The 22,369-nt window shown below is 47.4% G+C and overlaps 1 protein-coding gene across 4 annotated transcripts in view; it reads left to right on the forward strand.

Moving 5' to 3' along the window:
- The first annotated feature begins 8,627 nt into the window (after positions 1-8,627).
- Positions 8,628-22,369, forward strand: part of LOC135054529 (gastrula zinc finger protein XlCGF26.1-like) — a 29,643-nt gene continuing 15,901 nt past the window's right edge. For 3 of the 4 annotated variants that reach the window (XM_063957667.1, XM_063957670.1, XM_063957669.1), the window contains exon 1: positions 8,630-8,711. The gene's annotated coding sequence lies outside the window, so the exon portion shown is untranslated. Of the gene's footprint in view, positions 8,712-22,369 lie in introns of all 4 variants that reach the window. The other variant, XM_063957668.1, reaches the window with a different exon arrangement.

Below are 22,369 nucleotides of genomic sequence, written 5' to 3' on the forward strand. Positions count from 1 at the left end.
TGGAGGCACAAAAGGGGGCTGAATATGCAGCACTCGCTTAACAAACGTCTGAACTTCACGCAGTGAAGCCAGTTCTCTTTGAAAGAAAATTTATAGGGCCGAAATCTGGACCTTTATGGACCCCAATTTTATGCCCATAGTCACCCCTGACTGTAGGAAGTGCAGAAAATGACCCAGCTGGAATTCCTCTGTTGGGGCCTTTATGGCCTCACACCAAGCAACATATTTCCGCCATATGCGGTGATAATGCTTGGCTGTCACATCCTTCCTAGCTTTAATCAGCGTAGGAATCATGTCATCCAGAATGCCCTTTACCGCTAGGATCCGGCGTTCAACCGCCATGCCGTCAAACGCAGCCACGGTAAGTCTTGGAACAGACAGGGCCCCTGCTGTAACAGGTCCTGTCTGAGTGGCAGAGGCCATGGGTCCTCTGAGATCATGTCTTGTAGTTCTGGGTACCAAGTTCTCCTTGGCCAGTCCGGAACGATGAGTATTGTTCTTACTCCTCTCTTTCTTACTATCCGCAGTACCTTGGGTATGAGAGGAAGAGGAGGGAACACATAAACCGACTGGTACACCCACGGTGTCACTAGTGCGTCCACAGCTGTCGCCTGAGGGTCCCTTGACATGGCGCAATATTTTTTTAGCTTTTTGTTGAGACGGGACGCCATCATGTCCACCTGTGGCAATTCCCAATGATTTACAATCTGTGTGAAGACTTCTTGATGAAGTCCCCACTCTCCCGGGTGGAGGTCGTGCCTGCTGAGGAAGTCTGCTTCCCAGTTGTCAACTCCCAGAATGAACACTGCTGACAGTGCTAGTACGTGATTCTCCGCCCATCGAAGAATCCTTGTGGCTTCTGCCCTTGCCATCCTGCTTCTCGTGCCGCCCTGTCGGTTTACATGGGCGACCGCCGTGATGTTGTCTGACTGAATCAGCACTGGTTGGTTTTGAAGCAGGGGCACTGCTTGACTCAGGGCATTGTAAATGGCCCTTAGTTCCAGTATATTTATGTGTAGTGAAGTCTCCTGACTTGACCACTGTCCTTGGAAGTTTCTTCCCTGAGTGACTGCCCCCCATCCTCGGAGGCTTGCATCCGTGGTCACCAGGACCCAGTCCTGTAAGCCGAATCTGCGGCCCTCGAGAAGATGAGAACTCTGCAGCCACCACAGCAGAGACACCCTGGCCCTCGGGGACAGGGTTATCAACCGATGCATCTGAAGATGCGATCCGGACCATTTGTCTAACAGATCCCACTGAAAGATCCTTGCATGGAACCTGTCGAAGGGAATTGCTTTGTAAGAAGCCACCATCTTTCCCAGGACTCGTGTGCAGTGATGCACCGACACCTGTTTTGGTTTCAGGAGGTCCCTGACCAGAGATGACAATTCCTGGACCTTCTCCACCGGGAGAAACACCTTCTTCTGTTCTGTGTCCAGAATCATGCCCAGGAAAAGCAGACGCGTCGCAGGAATCAGCTGCGACTTTGGGATATTCAGAATCCAGCCGTGTTGTTGCAACACCTCTTGAGAAAGTGCTACGCTGACCAACAACTGCTCTCTGGACCTCGCTTTTATAAGATCGTCCAAGTACGGGATAATTATAACTCCCTTCTTCCAAAGGAGGAGTATCATCATCTCGGCCATTACCTTGGTAAATACCCTTGGTGCCGTGGACAGGCCAAACGGCAACATCTGGAATTGGTAATGACAGTCCTGTACCACAAACCTGAGGTACTCCTGGTGAGGTGGGTAAATGGGGACATGCAAGTAAGCATCCTTGATGTCCAGCGATACCATAAAATCCCCCTCTTCCAGGCTTGCAATAACCGCCCTGAGCGATTCCATTTTGAACTTGAACTTCCTTATATAAGTGTTCAAGGATTTTAAATTCAGAATGGGTCTCACCAAACCGTCTGGTTTCGGTACCACAAACATTGTAGAATAGTAACCCCGTCCCTGCTGAAGGAGGGGAACCTTGATTATCACCTGCTGGAGGTACAGCTTGTGAATTGCCGCCAGTACTACCTCCCTTTCCCTGGGAGCAGTTGGCAAGGCGGATTTGAGGTAACGGCGAGGGGGAGTCACCTCGAACTCCAGCTTGTATCCCTGAGATACAATTTGTACAGATCCACCTGTAAGCGAACCCACTGGTTGCTGAAGTTTCGGAGATGCGCCCCCACCGCACCTGGCTCCGCCTGTGGAGCCCCAGCGTCATGTGGTGGACTTAGTGAAAGCGGGGGAGGATTTTTGTTCCTGGGAACTGGCTGCCTGGTGCAGCTTCTTTCCTCTACCCCTGCCTCTGGCCAGAAAGGATGCGCCTCGGACCCGCTTGCCTTTCTCAGGCCGAAAGGACTGCATTTGATAATACGGTGCTTTTTTAGGCTGTGAGGGAACCTGAGGTAAAAAAGTCGACTTCCCAGCTGTTGCTGTGGATACTAGGTCCGAGAGACCGGCCCCAAACAATTCCTCACCCTTATAAGGTAAAACCTCCATGTGTTTTTTAGAATCAGCATCACCTGTCCACTGTCGAGTCCATAATACTCTCCTGGCAGAAATGGACATTGCATTAATTCTAGATGCCAGCAGGCAAATGTCCCTCTGTGCATCCCGCATATATAAGACGACGTCTTTTATATGTTCTATGGTTAGCAAAATAGTATCCCTGTCGAGGGAATCAATGTTGTCTGACAGGGTATAAGTCCATGCTGCTGCAGCACTGCACATCCATGCTGAAGCAATAGCAGGTCTCAGTATAGTACCCGAGTGTGTATACAGAGACTTCAGGATAGCTTCCTGCTTTCTATCCGCAGGCTCCTTTAGGGCGGCCGTATCCTTTGACGGTAGGGCCACCCTTTCTGATAAGCGTGTGAGCGCCTTGTCCACCCTAACGGATGTTTCCCAACGTAACCTATCCGTTGGCGGGAAAGGGTACGCCATCAGTAACCTCTTAGAAATCACTGATTTTTTTATCGGGAACTCCACGCTTCTTCACACAATTCATTTAATTCATCAGATGGGGGAAAAGTCACTGGCTGCTTTTTCTCACCAAACATAATACCCTTCTTGGTAGTAACTGGGTTAACATCAGAAATGTGCAATACATCTTTCATTGCAGTAATCATGCATCGGATGGCCTTTGTAGACTGTACATTTGTCTCATCCTCATCTACACTGGAGTCAGACTCCGTGTCGACATCTGTGTCTACCATCTGAGCTAGCGGGCGTTTTTGAGCCCCTGATGACCTCTGAGACGACTGGGCAGGCGCGGGTTGAGATCCCGGCTGTCCCAAGGCTGCTGCGTCATCGAACCTTTTATGTAAGGAGGTGACACTGTCATGCAAGACCTTCCACATATCCATCCAATCCGGTGTCGGCCCCGTCGGGGGCGACACCACACTTATCTGCCCCTGCTCCGCCTCCACGTAACCCTAATCAAACATGTCGACACAGCCATACCGACACACCACACACACACAGGGAATGCTCTGACTGAGGACAGGACCCCACAAAGTCCTTTGGGGAGACAGAGAGAGAGTATGCCAGCACACACCAGAGCGCTGATGGGGGAGGAGCCAGTACACACCACCTAGTGGTCAAACTTTTAAATTTTGTGCCCTGTCTCCTGCGGAGCCGCTATTCCCCATGGTCCTGACGGAGTCCCAGCATCCACTAGGACGTCAGAGAAATAATGTTATTTTGCGCCTAAATTTATGTGTCGTCGTGTCCCCCCCCCTCTCTTTTTTACCCTTCTTGTATCAGGATACTGCAGGGGAGAGCCTGGGGAGCTGCTTCCAGCGGAGCTGTGAAGGGAAAATGGCACTGGTGTGCTGAGGGAGAAGGCCCCGCCCCCTCAGCGGCGGGCTTCTGTCCCGCGTTTTATATATCTTAATGGAGGGGGTTTTACACATATACAGTGTTTAGACTATATTATGTGTATTTTGGTGCCAAAAGGTACTCTTATTGCTGCCCAGGGTGCCCCCCCCCCAGCGCCCTGCACCCTACAGTGACCGGAGTGTGTGGTGTGCTATGGTAGCAATGGTGCACAGCTGCGGTGCTGTGCGCTACCTTAATGAAGACAGGAGTCTTCAGCCGCCGATTTAATCGCTTCTCTTCTATCTTCTGCCTCTGCAAGGGGGACGGCGGCGCGGCTTCGGGAACGGACGATCGAGGTCAGGCCCTGTGTTCGAACCCTCTGGAGCTAATGGTGTCCAGTAGCCTAAGAAGCACAAGCTAGCTGCAAGCAGGTAGGTTTGCTTCTCTCCCCTCAGTCCCTCGTAGCAGTGAGTCTGTTGCCAGCAGATCTCACTGAAAATAAAAAACCTAACAAATACTTTATTTTCTAGCAAGCTCAGGAGAGCCCGCTAGGTGCATCCAGCTCTGGCCGGGCACAGATTCTAACTGAGGTCTGAAGGAGGGGCATAGAGGGAGGAGCAAGTGCACACCAGATAGTACCTAATCTTTCTTTTAGAGTGCCCAGTCTCCTGCGGAGCCCGTCTATTCCCCATGGTCCTTACGGAGTTCCCAGCATCCACTAGGACGTCAGAGAAATAAAAGTTTTCAAAGTAAGTGTGGAGGGTCCACACAAGCTGTGTCACTGCTGTGAGCACAGAAAAAACACTGAGGTACTCTGGGAATATGGAGGGAAGGAGAGTTACTAAATTTAAATATTCAGTGCCTTATTCTGCTAAAGCCGTCCATATCCCAAGAGTACTCCAGTGACCCCTAGTGGATGAAAAAGAAACATGATCTATGAGTATATAATACATAAAGACCAATATAAACACTGCTGATTAGATGATTGACAGCTGTCACTTATTGGTGGTGCTCCCAAATATTTTTTGTAGGTAAAGCTATAAAGAAAAAAGACAAAATAAAACAAAAACCTTGCATATATATGCTTTGTACCCAGGCTCAGTACAGACAGCAGAAGTGGGTTCTCTTCTTTCTTCCATCATCCTTGTGTGGCTGCCCACGGTCATACTATCCTTAAAATGCCCGGTCTTATTTATCTTCGGAAGCTAAGCAGGATAGGCCTGGTTAGTACTTGGATGGGATTCCACCCAGGAACATTGGGTACTGTGGGCGGTCAGTCACAATTGGAGAGCTCGCCTTGGATAAAGCATCCTGAAATATATTTTCACCACGCACAATCTTGACCCTTATTAATTACCGGGTGCATCAAGAATTTTCATTAACTATGGAATAATTGTTGTCATTTTAAATATAAAAACAGAATAAATGTTAAGTTTTAAGTGATATACCAGCAACAGAGCTTGATCTGAGATAGAAATGGGATCAATGTGAGGAATCAAGTGGGATGGTGGGAGGAGGTCATCTACGCTGGAAAGCGAGCCATGGTAAATTCACAGTTTGTTGGGTGGTGCGCTCTCCAACTGTCAGTCCAAGCTGCCTGGTAAACTGAGGGATTCCTAATTCATCTAAAGGAGAAAAATGGCTTATAGCAAACATGGGGCAAAACCTATTGAGCGACCCAAATAGTGACATCTTATATCACAAAGCGACCTTCCGGATCCACAGCACTGGAGTGAATTTTATCTTGCATACTCATTTGAGATCGGATTTTTGACACTGATAGAATAGAGGGTGATTATTCATTCCTCTGTAACCTGAGAGGGCTTAGTCCACCACTCCTAGGTCTTCTCTCTCACCCTCAGTAACTGCCTGTTACTGACCATCCACTACTCCATAGTGGGTAGGTAACTCGCTGCCACCACCATTCTCCTACTCTGACACCAGGAACTGCTCATTCAACTCAGTCTCCTGCCGCCAACATCTGTAACCACCTACTTCTGTGTATGTGTGAACATGCTCCTGCAACATCTATGTAGCTGGCAAATGGTTTCAGCTTGGAGACACTGAACTCAATCCAGAACATCCAGAGAATGGAGTAACTTTTGGCGATTCTCCTCTAGTCTCGGGATGCAGGCGTTTTAAGGTAAGATGTTTGTTGCTCAATGTCTTTCCAAAAACATGTCCTTGGCTAAAGGTGCTGATAAATATCACAGCATACAGATTACACAAAGGTACAATCCTTCTTGATACTCAGAGGATACATACATTCGGGGCTTGCAGGCCCTCTTTTTATCCAATTCTAATACTCAATACCACAGGGGCTAAGCCAGCATTGCGTACCTTAACCAATCAAGCTAAGTGTAAGTACTGTGAACACATTTAACACTGTCCCCAATGGACAGTGGTCACTCCTCTGTACCTGAGACCAACTGGGCAGGTAACCGCACCCTAGGTGCCGGCAGGTCTGGAGCAGGGGGTTGGTTCCCTTCCGGGATTCTGCTGGGGGAACTAATCACGTTCCATGGCTAAATTTGGGCTCCAGAGGCTGAGTGACAAGTTCACCAGGGCGCAGTCTCCTGGCCATAAAGTGTGAGCTCTCAGGAGCTTTAGGAAAACATTTAGCCATCTGAAGCTCTCCCTGCACATCCTCATGCCATCGTGAGCTGTAAGGCCGCATAACTAGTTATTCTGCTCCCCTAGAGGGGACAGGGGTAACTAGCAGTCCACGGAGGGCTCCAGAACCCCCTAGACCACTAGGTAGTGTGCACTATACATTTATATTATACATTTTATGTAGACCTTTAAAATATACTCTGTGCACCAGGCACTGCAGAACGGCTGCTGTGCTTTACAGCAAAACATATTTATTTTATAAATACATTGATAACTCATCTCAGCACTGGGACTACAGTATAACCCTTTGTTTGCTGGCGGTACTGGAATCTAATCTCCCAGCACTAGGACTATAATCCTGAGTGCTGGCGGTACTGGGAGCTAATAGTCCCCAGTGCTCTGTAACAGCCACAGTGCGCAGCCCTCAGAGCCGGACTCCCTCTCTTGCAGCCTGGGTAGTACTGGGCTCTACGCCAGTACAGTGTATCACACTGGGGGTTAACAGTCGTTCTAGAAGTCTGTTTCCACCGGTCCACAACAGTGCAGCACTCACAGTCCTGCATTGTGGTTCCACGCACACTCCGCCCAATTCAGAGCACCAGGGATTAACTACTGTTGAGACACAACTGCTGGAGGTGACCGGGATTGTGCTGCTGTGTGATGTTCCCTCTGTGCTGTTGTGTGAGGGCTCCTCTGTGCTGCTGTGTGATGATCCTCAATGCTGCTGTGAGAGGGCCCCTCTGTGCTGCTGTGTGAGGGCCCCTCAGTGCTGCTGTGTGACCCCCCCCCGCGCTGCTGTGTGACCCCCCCCCCCGCGCTGCTGTGTGAGGCCCCTCTGTGCTGCTGTGTGAGGTCCCATCTGTGCTGCTGTGTGAGTGCTCCTCTGGGCTGCTGTGTGAGGGCTCCTCTGGGCTGCTGTGTGAGACCCCTCAGTGCTGCCATGAGAGGCCCCTCAGTGCTGTCGTGTGATCCCTCCTGTGCCGCTGTGTGAGGCCCCTCTGTGCCACCATGAGGCCCCTCTGTGCCGCCGTGTGAGGCCCCTCTGTGCTGCTGTGTGAAGGCTTCTCTGTGCTGCTGTGTGAGGCCCCTCTGTGCTGCTGTGTGAGGCCCCTCTGTGCTGCTGTGTGAGGGCTCCTCTGCTGCTGTGTGAAGGCTCCTCTGTGCAACTGTGTGAGGGCTCCTCTGTGCTGCTGTGTGAGGACCCTCTGTTCTGCTGTGTGATCCCCCCTGTGCTGCTGTGTTAGGCCTCTGTGCTGCTGTATGAGGCCCCTCTGTGTTGCTGTGTGAGGCACCTCTGTGCAGCTGTGTAAGGGCCCATCTGTGCTGCTGTGTGATCCCACCTGTGCTGCTGTGTTAGGCCTCTGGGATGCTGTGTGAGGCCCCTCTGTGCTGCCGTGTGATTCCCCCATGTGCTGCTGTGTGAGGCTCCTCAGTGCTGCTGTGTGAGGGATCCTTTGTGCTGCTGTGAGAGACCCCTCAGTGCTGCTGTGTGATCCCCCCTGTGCTGCTGTGTGAGGACCCTCTGTACTGCTGTGAGGGCTCCCCTGTGCTGCTGTGTGAGGCCCCTCTGTGCTGCTGTGTGAGGGCTCCTCTGTGCAACTGTGTGAGGGCTCCTCTGTGCAACTGTGTGAGGACCCTCTGTTCTGCTGTGTGATCTCCACTGTGCTGCTGTGTTAGGCCTCTGTGCTGCTGTATGAGGCCCCTCTGTGTTGCTGTGTGAGGCCCCTCTGTGCTGCTGTGTGATCCCACCTGTGCTGCTGTGTTAGGCCTCTGGGATGCTGTGTGAGGCCCCTCTGTGCTGCCGTGTGATTCCCCCTTGTGCTGCTGTGAGAGACCCCTCAGTGCTGCTGTGTGAGGACCCTCTGTGCTGGCATGTGATCCCCCTGTGCTGCTGCGTGAGGCCCCTCTGTGCTGCTGTGAGGGCCCCTCAGTGCTGCTGTGTAATCCCCCCTGTGCTGCTGTGTGAAGTCCTTCTGTGCTGCTGTGAGGGGCCCCGTGGACGGTACTGGAAAGATGAGACGCACCTTCCCTATGTACAGCGGCGGCCATGTTCCTGTAGTGCTGAGACGGAGACACATGAAGGCAGATAAACGCTACAGCGTCTCTCCCTGTCATGTGACCCGCTCCCGCCTATTACAGCTACAGAAACACGGCATCCGTTAGAGGAGAGCGGCGGCCATTTTCTAATCGTCTCTTAGACCAAATCAAACCAGCGCTATCACGTGATGCAGCCGGGGGCGGGGCACAGACACCTCATCTGTTGTCACAGGTCAATAGGCTCCGGTAATGTATATTCCCCATATCCTATCACTTATTATATAGGGGAGAGGACACCGTACAGTGATATATGAGGGGGAATAACACAGCTCCCGCACACGCTGATATGTGATATTATTATTATATAGGGGAGAGGGGACAGTACAGTGATATATGAGGGGGAATAACACAGCCGCCGGCACACACTGATATGTGGTATTATTATTATATAGGGGAGAGGGGACAGTACAGTGATATATGAGGGGGAATAACACAGCCGCCGGCACACGCTGATATGTGGTATTATTATTATATAGGGGAACGTACAGTGATATATGAGGGGGAATAACACAGCTCCCGGCACACGCTGGTATGTGGTGGTATTATTATTATATAGGGGAGAGGGGACCGTACAGTGATATATGAGGGGAATAACACAGCTCCCAACACACTGATATGTGGTATTATTATTATATAGGGGAACGTACAGTGATATATGAGGGGGAATAACACAGCTCCCGGCACACGCTGATATGTGGTATTATTATTATATAGGGGAAAGTACAGTGATATATGAGGGGGAATAACACAGCTCCTGGCACACGCTGATATGTGGTATTATTATTATATAGGGGAAAGTACAGGGATATATGAGGGGGAATAACACAGCCGCCGGCACACGCTGATATGTGGTATTATTATATAGGGGAGAGGGGACCGTACAGTGATATATGAGGGGAATAACACAGCTCCCAACACACTGATATGTGGTATTATTATTATATAGGGGAACGTACAGTGATATATGAGGGGGAATAACACAGCTCCCGGCACACGCTGATATGTGGTATTATTATTATATAGGGGAGAGGGGACCGTACAGTGATATATGAGGGGAATAACACAGCTCCCAACACACTGATATGTGGTATTATTATTATATAGGGGAACGTACAGTGATATATGAGGGGGAATAACACAGCTCCCGGCACACGCTGATATGTGGTATTATTATTATATAGGGGAAAGTACAGTGATATATGAGGGGGAATAACACAGCTCCTGGCACACGCTGATATGTGGTATTATTATTATATAGGGGAAAGTACAGGGATATATGAGGGGGAATAACACAGCCCCCAGCACACGCTGATATGTGGTATTATTATTATATAGGGGAGAGGGGACCATACAGTGATATATGAGGGGGAATAACATAGCCGCCGGCACACGCTGATATGTGGTATTATTATATAGGGGAGAGGGGACCGTACAGTGATATATGAGGGGAATAACACAGCTCCCAACACACTGATATGTGGTATTATTATTATTATATAGGGGAACGTACAGTGATATATGAGGGGGAATAACACAGCTCCCGGCACACGCTGATATGTGGTATTATTATTATATAGGGGAGAGGGGACCGTACAGTGATATATGAGGGGAATAACACAGCTCCCAACACACTGATATGTGGTATTATTATTATATAGGGGAACGTACAGTGATATATGAGGGGGAATAACACAGCTCCCGGCACACGCTGATATGTGGTATTATTATTATATAGGGGAAAGTACAGTGATATATGAGGGGGAATAACACAGCTCCTGGCACACGCTGATATGTGGTATTATTATTATATAGGGGAAAGTACAGGGATATATGAGGGGGAATAACACAGCCCCCAGCACACGCTGATATGTGGTATTATTATTATATAGGGGAGAGGGACCGTACAGTGACATATTAGGGGAATAACACAGCTCCCGGCACATGCTGACATGTGGTATTATTATATAGGGGAAAGTACAGGGATATATGAGGGGGAATAACACAGCCCCCAGCACACGCTGATATGTGGTATTATTATTATATAGGAGAGAGGGGACCGTACAGTGATATGTGAGGGGGAATAACACAGCTCCCGGCACACGCTGATATGTGGTATTATTATTATATAGGGGAGAGGGGACCGTACAGTGATATATGAGGGGAATAACACAGCTCCCAACACACTGATATGTGGTATTATTATTATATAGGGGAACGTACAGTGATATATGAGGGGGAATAACACAGCTCCCGGCACACGCTGATATGTGGTATTATTATTATATAGGGGAAAGTACAGTGATATATGAGGGGGAATAACACAGCTCCTGGCACACGCTGATATGTGGTATTATTATTATATAGGGGAAAGTACAGGGATATATGAGGGGGAATAACACAGCCCCCAGCACACGCTGATATGTGGTATTATTATTATATAGGGGAGAGGGGACCATACAGTGATATATGAGGGGGAATAACACAGCCGCCGGCACACGCTGATATGTGGTATTATTATATAGGGGAGAGGGGACCGTGCAGTGATATATGAGGGGAATAACACAGCTCCCAACACACTGATATGTGGTATTATTATTATATAGGGGAACGTACAGTGATATATGAGGGGGAATAACACAGCTCCCGGCACACGCTGATATGTGGTATTATTATTATATAGGGGAGAGGGGACCGTACAGTGATATATGAGGGGAATAACACAGCTCCCAACACACTGATATGTGGTATTATTATTATATAGGGGAACGTACAGTGATATATGAGGGGGAATAACACAGCTCCCGGCACACGCTGATATGTGGTATTATTATTATATAGGGGAAAGTACAGTGATATATGAGGGGGAATAACACAGCTCCTGGCACACGCTGATATGTGGTATTATTATTATATAGGGGAAAGTACAGGGATATATGAGGGGGAATAACACAGCCGCCGGCACACGCTGATATGTGGTATTATTATATAGGGGAGAGGGGACCGTACAGTGATATATGAGGGGAATAACACAGCTCCCAACACACTGATATGTGGTATTATTATTATATAGGGGAACGTACAGTGATATATGAGGGGGAATAACACAGCTCCCGGCACACGCTGATATGTGGTATTATTATTGTATAGGGGAGAGGGGACCGTACAGTGATATATGAGGGGAATAACACAGCTCCCAACACACTGATATGTGGTATTATTATTATATAGGGGAACGTACAGTGATATATGAGGGGGAATAACACAGCTCCCGGCACACGCTGATATGTGGTATTATTATTATATAGGGGAAAGTACAGTGATATATGAGGGGGAATAACACAGCTCCTGGCACACGCTGATATGTGGTATTATTATTATATAGGGGAAAGTACAGGGATATATGAGGGGGAATAACACAGCCCCCAGCACACGCTGATATGTGGTATTATTATTATATAGGGGAGAGGGGACCATACAGTGATATATGAGGGGGAATAACACAGCCGCCGGCACACGCTGATATGTGGTATTATTATATAGGGGAGAGGGGACCGTACAGTGATATATGAGGGGAATAACACAGCTCCCAACACACTGATATGTGGTATTATTATTATATAGGGGAACGTACAGTGATATATGAGGGGGAATAACACAGCTCCCGGCACACGCTGATATGTGGTATTATTATTATATAGGGGAGAGGGGACCGTACAGTGATATATGAGGGGAATAACACAGCTCCCAACACACTGATATGTGGTATTATTATTATATAGGGGAACGTACAGTGATATATGAGGGGGAATAACACAGCTCCCGGCACACGCTGATATGTGGTATTATTATTATATAGGGGAAAGTACAGTGATATATGAGGGGGAATAACACAGCTCCTGGCACACGCTGATATGTGGTATTATTATTATATAGGGGAAAGTACAGGGATATATGAGGGGGAATAACACAGCCGCCGGCACACGCTGATATGTGGTATTATTATATAGGGGAGAGGGGACCGTACAGTGATATATGAGGGGAATAACACAGCTCCCAACACACTGATATGTGGTATTATTATTATATAGGGGAACGTACAGTGATATATGAGGGGGAATAACACAGCTCCCGGCACACGCTGATATGTGGTATTATTATTATATAGGGGAGAGGGGACCGTACAGTGATATATGAGGGGAATAACACAGCTCCCAACACACTGATATGTGGTATTATTATTATATAGGGGAACGTACAGTGATATATGAGGGGGAATAACACAGCTCCTGGCACACGCTGATATGTGGTATTATTATTATATAGGGGAAAGTACAGGGATATATGAGGGGGAATAACACAGCCCCCAGCACACGCTGATATGTGGTATTATTATTATATAGGGGAGAGGGACCGTACAGTGACATATTAGGGGAATAACACAGCTCCCGGCACATGCTGACATGTGGTATTATTATATAGGGGAAAGTACAGGGATATATGAGGGGGAATAACACAGCCCCCAGCACACGCTGATATGTGGTATTATTATTATATAGGAGAGAGGGGACCGTACAGTGATATGTGAGGGGGAATAACACAGCTCCCGGCACACGCTGATATGTGGTATTATTATTATATAGGGGAGAGGGGACCGTACAGTGATATATGAGGGGAATAACACAGCTCCCAACACACTGATATGTGGTATTATTATTATATAGGGGAACGTACAGTGATATATGAGGGGGAATAACACAGCTCCCGGCACACGCTGATATGTGGTATTATTATTATATAGGGGAAAGTACAGTGATATATGAGGGGGAATAACACAGCTCCTGGCACACGCTGATATGTGGTATTATTATTATATAGGGGAAAGTACAGGGATATATGAGGGGGAATAACACAGCCCCCAGCACACGCTGATATGTGGTATTATTATTATATAGGGGAGAGGGGACCATACAGTGATATATGAGGGGGAATAACACAGCCGCCGGCACACGCTGATATGTGGTATTATTATATAGGGGAGAGGGGACCGTACAGTGATATATGAGGGGAATAACACAGCTCCCAACACACTGATATGTGGTATTATTATTATATAGGGGAACGTACAGTGATATATGAGGGGGAATAACACAGCTCCCGGCACACGCTGATATGTGGTATTATTATTATATAGGGGAGAGGGGACCGTACAGTGATATATGAGGGGAATAACACAGCTCCCAACACACTGATATGTGGTATTATTATTATATAGGGGAACGTACAGTGATATATGAGGGGGAATAACACAGCTCCCGGCACACGCTGATATGTGGTATTATTATTATATAGGGGAAAGTACAGTGATATATGAGGGGGAATAACACAGCTCCTGGCACACGCTGATATGTGGTATTATTATTATATAGGGGAAAGTACAGGGATATATGAGGGGGAATAACACAGCCGCCGGCACACGCTGATATGTGGTATTATTATATAGGGGAGAGGGGACCGTACAGTGATATATGAGGGGAATAACACAGCTCCCAACACACTGATATGTGGTATTATTATTATATAGGGGAACGTACAGTGATATATGAGGGGGAATAACACAGCTCCCGGCACACGCTGATATGTGGTATTATTATTATATAGGGGAGAGGGGACCGTACAGTGATATATGAGGGGAATAACACAGCTCCCAACACACTGATATGTGGTATTATTATTATATAGGGGAACGTACAGTGATATATGAGGGGGAATAACACAGCTCCCGGCACACGCTGATATGTGGTATTATTATTATATAGGGGAAAGTACAGTGATATATGAGGGGGAATAACACAGCTCCTGGCACACGCTGATATGTGGTATTATTATTATATAGGGGAAAGTACAGGGATATATGAGGGGGAATAACACAGCCCCCAGCACACGCTGATATGTGGTATTATTATTATATAGGGGAGAGGGACCGTACAGTGACATATTAGGGGAATAACACAGCTCCCGGCACATGCTGACATGTGGTATTATTATATAGGGGAAAGTACAGGGATATATGAGGGGGAATAACACAGCCGCCGGCACACGCTGATATGTGGTATTATTATTATATAGGGGAGAGGGGACCGTACAGTGATATGTGAGGGGGAATAACACAGCTCCCGGCACACGCTGATATGTGGTATTATTATTATATAGGGGAGAGGGGACCGTACAGTGATATATGAGAGGAATAACACAGCCCCCGGCACACGCTGATATGTGGTATTATTATTATATAGGGGAGAGGGGACCGTACAGTTATATATGAGGGGAATAACACAGCTCCCGGCACATGCTGATATGTGGTATTATTATTATATAGGGGAAAGTACAGGGATATATGAGGGGGAATAACACAGCCTCCGGCACACGCTCATATGTGGTATTATTATTATATAGGGGAAAGTACAGTGATATATGAGGGGGAATAACACAGCTCCCGGCACACGCTGATATGTGGCATTATTATTATATAGGGGAGAGGGGACAGTACAGTGATATATGAGGGGGAATAACACAGCTCCCGTCACACACTGATATGTGGTATTATTATTATATAGGGGAGAGGAGACCGTACAGTGATATATGAGGAGGAATAACACAGCTCCCGGCACACGCTGATATGTAGTATTATTATTATATAGGGGAGAGGGGACCGTACAGTGATATGTGAGGGGGAATAACACAGCTCCCGGCACACACTGATATGTGGTATTATTATTATATAGGGGAGAGTAGACTGTACAGTGATATATGAGGGGGAATAACACAGCTCCCGGTACACACTGATATGTGGTATTATTATTATATAGGGAAGAGGGACCGTACAGTGATATATGAGGGGAATAACACAGCTCCCGGCACATGCTGATATGTGGTATTATTATTATATAGGGGAAAGTACAGGGATATATGAGGGGGAATAACACAGCCCCCGGCACACGCTGATATGTGGTATTATTATTATATAGGGGAGAGGGACCGTACAGTGACATATTAGGGGAATAACACAGCTCCCGGCACATGCTGACATGTGGTATTATTATATAGGGGAAAGTACAGGGATATATGAGGGGGAATAACACAGCCCCCAGCACATGCTGATATGTGGTATTATTATTATATAGGAGAGAGGGGACCGTACAGTGATATGTGAGGGGGAATAACACAGTTCCCGGCACACGCTGATATGTGGTATTATTATATGGGGAGAGGGGTCCATACAGTGATATATGAGGGGGAATAACACAGCTCCCGGCACACGCTGATATGTGGTATTATTATAATATAGGGAAAAGTACAGGGATATATGAGGGGGAATAACACAGCCGCCGGCACACGCTGATATGTGGTATTATTATTAAATAGGGGAGAGAGGACCGTACAGTGATATGTGAGGGGGAATAACACAGCTCCCGGCACACGCTGATATGTGGTATTATTATTATATAGGGGAGAGGGGACCGTACAGTGATATATGAGAGGAATAACACAGCCCCCGGCACACGCTGATATGTGGTATTATTATTATATAGGGGAGATTGGACCGTACAGTTATATATGAGGGGAATAACACAGCTCCCGGCACATGCTGATATGTGGTATTATTATTATATAGGGGAAAGTACAGGGATATATGAGGGGGAATAACACAGCATCCGGCACACGCTGATATGTGGTATTATTATTATATAGGGGAGAGCGGACCGTACAGGGATATATGAGGGGGAATAACACAGCTCCCGGCTCACGCTGATATGTGGCATTATTATTATATAGGGGAGAGGGGACAGTACAGTGATATATGAGGGGGAATAACACAGCTCCTGGCACACGCTGATATTTGCTATTATTATTATATAGGGGAAAGTACAGGGATATATGAGGGGGATAACACAGCTCCTGGCACATGCTGATATGTGGTATTATTATTATATAGGGAAGAGGGACCGTACAGTGATATATGAGGGGAATAACACAACTCCCAGCACATGCTGATATGTGGTATTATTATTATATAGGGGAAAGTACAGGGATATATGAGGGGGAATAACACAGCCCCCGGCACACGCTGATATGTGGTATTATTATTATATAGGGGAGAGGGGACCGTACAGTGATATGTGAGGGGGAATAACACAGCTCCCGGCACACGCTGATATGTGGTATTATTATTATATAGGGGAGAGGGGACCGTACAGTGATATATGAGGGGAATAACACAGCCCCCGGCACACGCTGATATGTGGTATTATTATTATATAGGGGAGAGGGGACCGTACAGTTATATATGAGGGGAATAACACAGCTCCCGGCACATGATTATATGTGGTATTATTATTATATAGGGCAAAGTACAGGGATATATGAGGGGGAATAACACAGCCTCCGGCACACGCTGATATGTGGTATTATTATTATATAGTGGAGAGCGGACCGTACAGGGATATATGAGGGGGAATAACACAGCCTCCGGCACACGCTGATATGTGGCATTATTATTATATAGGGGAGAGGGGACAGTACGGTGATATATGAGGGGGATTAACACAGCTCCCAGCACACGCTGATATGTGGTATTATTATTATACAGGGGAAAGGGGAAAGTACAGGGATATATGAGGGGGATAACACAGCTCCTGGCACATGCTGATATGTGGTGTTATTATTATATAGGGAAGAGGGACCGTACAGTGATATATGAGGGGAATAACACAGCTCCCGGCACATGCTGTTATGTGGTATTATTATTATATAGGGGAAAGTACAGGGATATATGAGGGGGAATAACACAGCCCCTGGCACACGCTGATATGTGGTATTATTATTATATAGGGGAGAGGGGACCGTACAGTGATATGTGAGGGGGAATAACACAGCTCCCGGCACACGCTGATATGTGGTATTATTATATAGGGGAGAGGGGACCATACAGTGATATATGAGGGGGAATAACACAGCTCCCGGCACACGCTGATATGTGGTATTATTATAATATAGGGGAAAGTACAGGGATATATGAGGGGGAATAACACAGCCCCCGGCACACGCTGATATGTGGTATTATTATTATATAGGGGAGAGGGGACCGTACAGTGATATGTGAGGGGGAATAACACAGCTCCCGGCACACGCTGATATGTGGTATTATTATTATATAGGGGAGAGGAGACCGTACAGTGATATATGAGAGGAATAACACAGCCCCCGGCACACGCTGATATGTGGTATTATTATTATATAGGGGAGAGGGGACCGTACTGTGATATATGAGGGGAATAACACAGCTCCCGGCACACACTGATATGTGGTATTATTATTATATAGGGGAAACGGGTCCGTATAGTGATATATGAGGGGAATAACACAGCCCCCGGCACACGCTGATATGTCGTATTATTATATAGAGGAGAGGGGACCGTACAGTGATATGTGAGGGGGAATAACACAGCTCCCGGCACACGCTGATATGTGGTATTATTATTATTATATAGGGGAAAGGGGAAAGTACAGGGATATATGAGGGGGGATAACACAGCCCCTGGCACATGTGGTATTATTATTATATAGGGGAGAAGGACCGTACAGTGATATATGAGGGGAATAACACAGCTCCCTGCACATGCTGATATGTGGTATTATTATTATATAGGGGAAAGTACAGGGATATATGAGGGGGAATAACACAGCCCCCGGCACACGCTGATATGTGGTGTTATTATTATATAGGGGAGAGGGAACCGTACAGTGATATGTGAGGGGGAATAACACAGCTCCCGGCACACGCTGATATGTGGTATTATTATATAGGGGAGAGGGGACCATACAGTGATATATGAGGGGGAATAACACAGCTCCCGGCACACGCTGATATGTGGTATTATTATAATATAGGGGAAAGTACAGGGATATATGAGGGGGAATAACACAGCCCCCGGCACACGCTGATATGTGGTATTATTATTATATAGGGGAGAGGGGACCGTACAGTGATATATGAGGGGGAATAACACAGCTCCCGGCACACGCTGCTATGTGGTATTATTATTATATAGGGGAGAGGGGACCGTACAGTGATATATGAGGGGGAATAACACAGCTCCCGGCACACACTGATATGTGGTATTATTATTATATAGGGGAGAGGGGACCGTACAGGGATATATGAGGGGGAATAAGGATTGGCTTGTTTTCTGTGTGGGACCTCAGAGCTGTTATGGCCGTCATGCTAACCATTACACCATCCGTGCTGCCCCACGATTTTTTGTGGAGATCATAGTCTATCTCCTACTACATTGGTATCTTGCGGTTTGCACTACACTTAGGCTGAGTACACACTTGCCAATACACATCAGATGTGACATCGTGCAAGGTTTCCTCCCCCACAAACGATATTGTTCATACACATCAGAACGTTGGTGAAACTGAAGATAGCAGAAGCTGTAAAGCATATAAATGCTTTATACACTCCAATTTCCTCTATATAATAATCAGTTACATGTAGGGCATAGGTGATATCTGCAAACTGCAATGTTCTTGTTTATTGCATAAATAGTTCTTTGAAAATAGTTCCAAATATATTCATTTTCTTTTTCTCCCTTTCTCTAACGTCCTAGTGGATGCTGGGGACTCCGTCAGGACCATGGGGAATAGCGGGCTCCGCAGGAGACAGGGCACATCTAAAAAAGCTTTTAGGTCACATGGTGTGTACTGGCTCCTCCCCCTATGACCCTCCTCCAAGCCTCAGTTAGGTTTTTGTGCCCGTCCGAGAAGGGTGCAATCTAGGTGGCTCTCTTAAAGAGCTGTTTAGAAAAGTTTTTTTTTAGGTTTCATTCAGTGATTCCTGCTGGCAACAGGATCACTGCAACGAGGGACTTAGGGGAGAGATCTCCAACTCACCTGCGTGCAGGATGGATTGGGATCTTAGGCTACTGGACACTGAGCTCCAGAGGGAGTCGGAACACAGGTCAGCCTGGGGTTCGTCCCGGAGCCGCGCCGCCGATCCCCCTTACAGACGCTGAAGAAGATGGCAGAACGGAGGTCCGGAAACAGGCGGCAGAAGACTTCACAGTCTTCATGAAGGTAGCGCACAGCACTGCAGCTGTGCGCCATTGTTGTCACACGGCTCACTGACCTGGTCACGGAGGGTGCAGGGCGCTGCTGGGGGCGCCCTGGGCAGCAATATAAGTACCTTATTGGCAAAATAAATACATCACATATAGCCATTAAGGCTATATGTATGTATTTTAACCCAGGCCAGTTCTTAAAAACCGGGAGAAAAAGCCTGCCGAAAAGGGGGCGGAGCTTATTCTCCTCAGCACACAGCGCCATTTTCCCTCACAGAAAGGCTGAGGGGAAGGCTCCCATGCTCTCCCCTGCACTGCACTACAGAAACAGGGTTAAAACAGAGAGGGGGGGCACTGATTTGGCGATATAAATATATATTAAATGCTATAAGGGAGGAACACTTTTATAAAGGTTGTCCCTGTATAATTATAGCATTTTGGTGTGTGCTGGCAAACTCTCCCTCTGTCTCCCCAAAGGGCTAGTGGGTCCTGTCCTCTATCAGAGCATTCCCTGTGTGTGTGCTGTATGTCGGTACGTGTGTGTCGACATGTATGAGGAAAATGTTGGTGAGGAGGCGGAGCAAATTGCCTGTAATGGTGATGTCACTCTCTAGGGAGTCGACACCGGAATGGATGGCTTACTTGTGGAAGTACGTGATCATGTCAACACACTGCAAGCCGGTTGACGACATGAGACGACCGGCAAACAAATTAGTACCTGTCCAGGCGTCTCAGACACCGTCAGGGGCTTGTAAAAACGCCCATTTACCTCACGGACACTGACTCCAGTGTCGACGGTGAAGAAACAAACGTATTTTCCTTTAGGGCCACACGTTACATGTTAAGGGCATGAAGGAGGTGTTACATATTTCTGATACTACAAGTACCACAAATAAGGGTATTTTGTAGGGTGTGAATAAACTACTTGTAGTTTTGCCTGAATCAGATAAATTAAATGAAGTGTGTGATGATACGTGGGGTTCCTCCGATAGAAAGTTATGGGCGGTATACCCTTTCCCGCCAGAAGTAAGGGCGAGTTGGGAAACACACCTTAGGGTGGATAAGGCGCTCACACGCTTATAAAAACAAGTGGCGTTACCGTCTCCAGATACGGCCGCCCTCAAGGAGCCAGCTGATAGGAAGCTGAAAAATAGCCTAAGAAGTATATACACACATACTGGTGTTATACTACGACCAGCAATCGCCTCAGACTGGATGTGCAGCGCTGAGGGGGCTTGGTCGGATTTCCTGACTGAAAATTTTGATACCCTTGACAGGGACAAGATTTTATTGTCTATAGAGCATTTTAAGGATGCATTTCTATATATGCGTGATGCGCAGAGGGATATTTGCATTCTGGCATCAAGAGTAAATGTGATGTCCATATCTGCCAGACGAAGACACGACAGTGGTCAGGTGAGGCAGATTCCAGACGGCACATGGAAGTATTGCCGTATAAAGGGGCGGTCCATCGGACCTGGTGGCCATGGCAACAGCTGAAAAATCCACCTTTTGTTCCCCGAGTCACATCTCAGCAGAAAAGGACACAGTCTTTTCAGTCTCAGTCTTTTCGTCCCCATACGGGCAGGCGGGCAAAGGCCAGTCATATCTGCCCAGGGGTAGAGGAAAGGGAAGAAGACTGCAGCAAGCAGCTCATTCCCAGGAACAGAAGCCCTTCACAGCTTCTGCCAAGTCCGCAGCATGACGCTGGGGCAGTACAAGCGGACTCAGGTGCGGTAGGGGGTCATCTCAAGAGTTTCAGCACGCAGTGGGCTCACTCGCAAGGGGACTCCTGGATCCTACATGTAGTATCCCAGGTGTACATTGGAAATTCGAGACGTCTCCTCCTCACAAGTTCCGGTAGTCTGTTTTACCAACGTCTACCTCCAACAGGGAGGCAGTATTGGAAACGATTCACAGGCTGTATTCCCAGCAGGTGATAATCAAAGTACCCCTCCTACAACAAGGGAGGGGGTATTATTCCACACTATATTGTGGTACTGAAGCCAAACGGCTCGGTGAGATCTGAAATATTTGAACACTTACAGACAAGCGTTCAAATCAAGATGGAGTCACTCAGAGCAGTGATAGCGAACCAGGAAGAAGGGGACGATATGGTGTCACTGGATATCAGGGACATTTACCTACATGTCCAAATTTGCCCGTCTCACTAAGGGTACTTCAGGTTCGTGGTACAGAACTGTCACTATCAGTTCAGACGCTGCCGTTTGGATTGTCCACGGCGCCCCGGGTCTTTACCAAGGTAATGGCCGAAATGATGATTCTTCTTAAAAGAAACTTGGACGCTTTCCTGATAAGGGCAAGGTCCAGAGAACAGTTGGAGGTCGGAGTAGCACTATCTTTAATAGTTCTACGACAGCACGAGTGGATTCTAAATATTCCAAAATCGCAGCTTTTCCGGGGACACGTCTACTGTTCCTAGGGATGATTCTGGACAGTCCAGAAAAAGGTTTTTCTCCCAGAGGAGAAAGCCAGGGAGTTATCCGAGCTAATCGGGTTCCTCCTAAAACCAGGAAAAGTGTCAGTGCATCATTGCACAAGAGTCCTGGTAAAAATGGTGGCTTATTACGAAGCAATTCCATTCGGCAGATTTCACGCAAGAACTCTTCAGTGGGATCTGCTGGACAAATGGTCCGGATCGCATCTTCAGATGCATCAGCGGATAACCCTATATCCAAGGACAAGGGTGTCTCTCCTGTGGTG

This window comes from Pseudophryne corroboree, chromosome 3 (assembly GCF_028390025.1).
Source record: "Pseudophryne corroboree isolate aPseCor3 chromosome 3, aPseCor3.hap2, whole genome shotgun sequence".
Classification (NCBI taxonomy): domain Eukaryota; kingdom Metazoa; phylum Chordata; class Amphibia; order Anura; family Myobatrachidae; genus Pseudophryne; species Pseudophryne corroboree.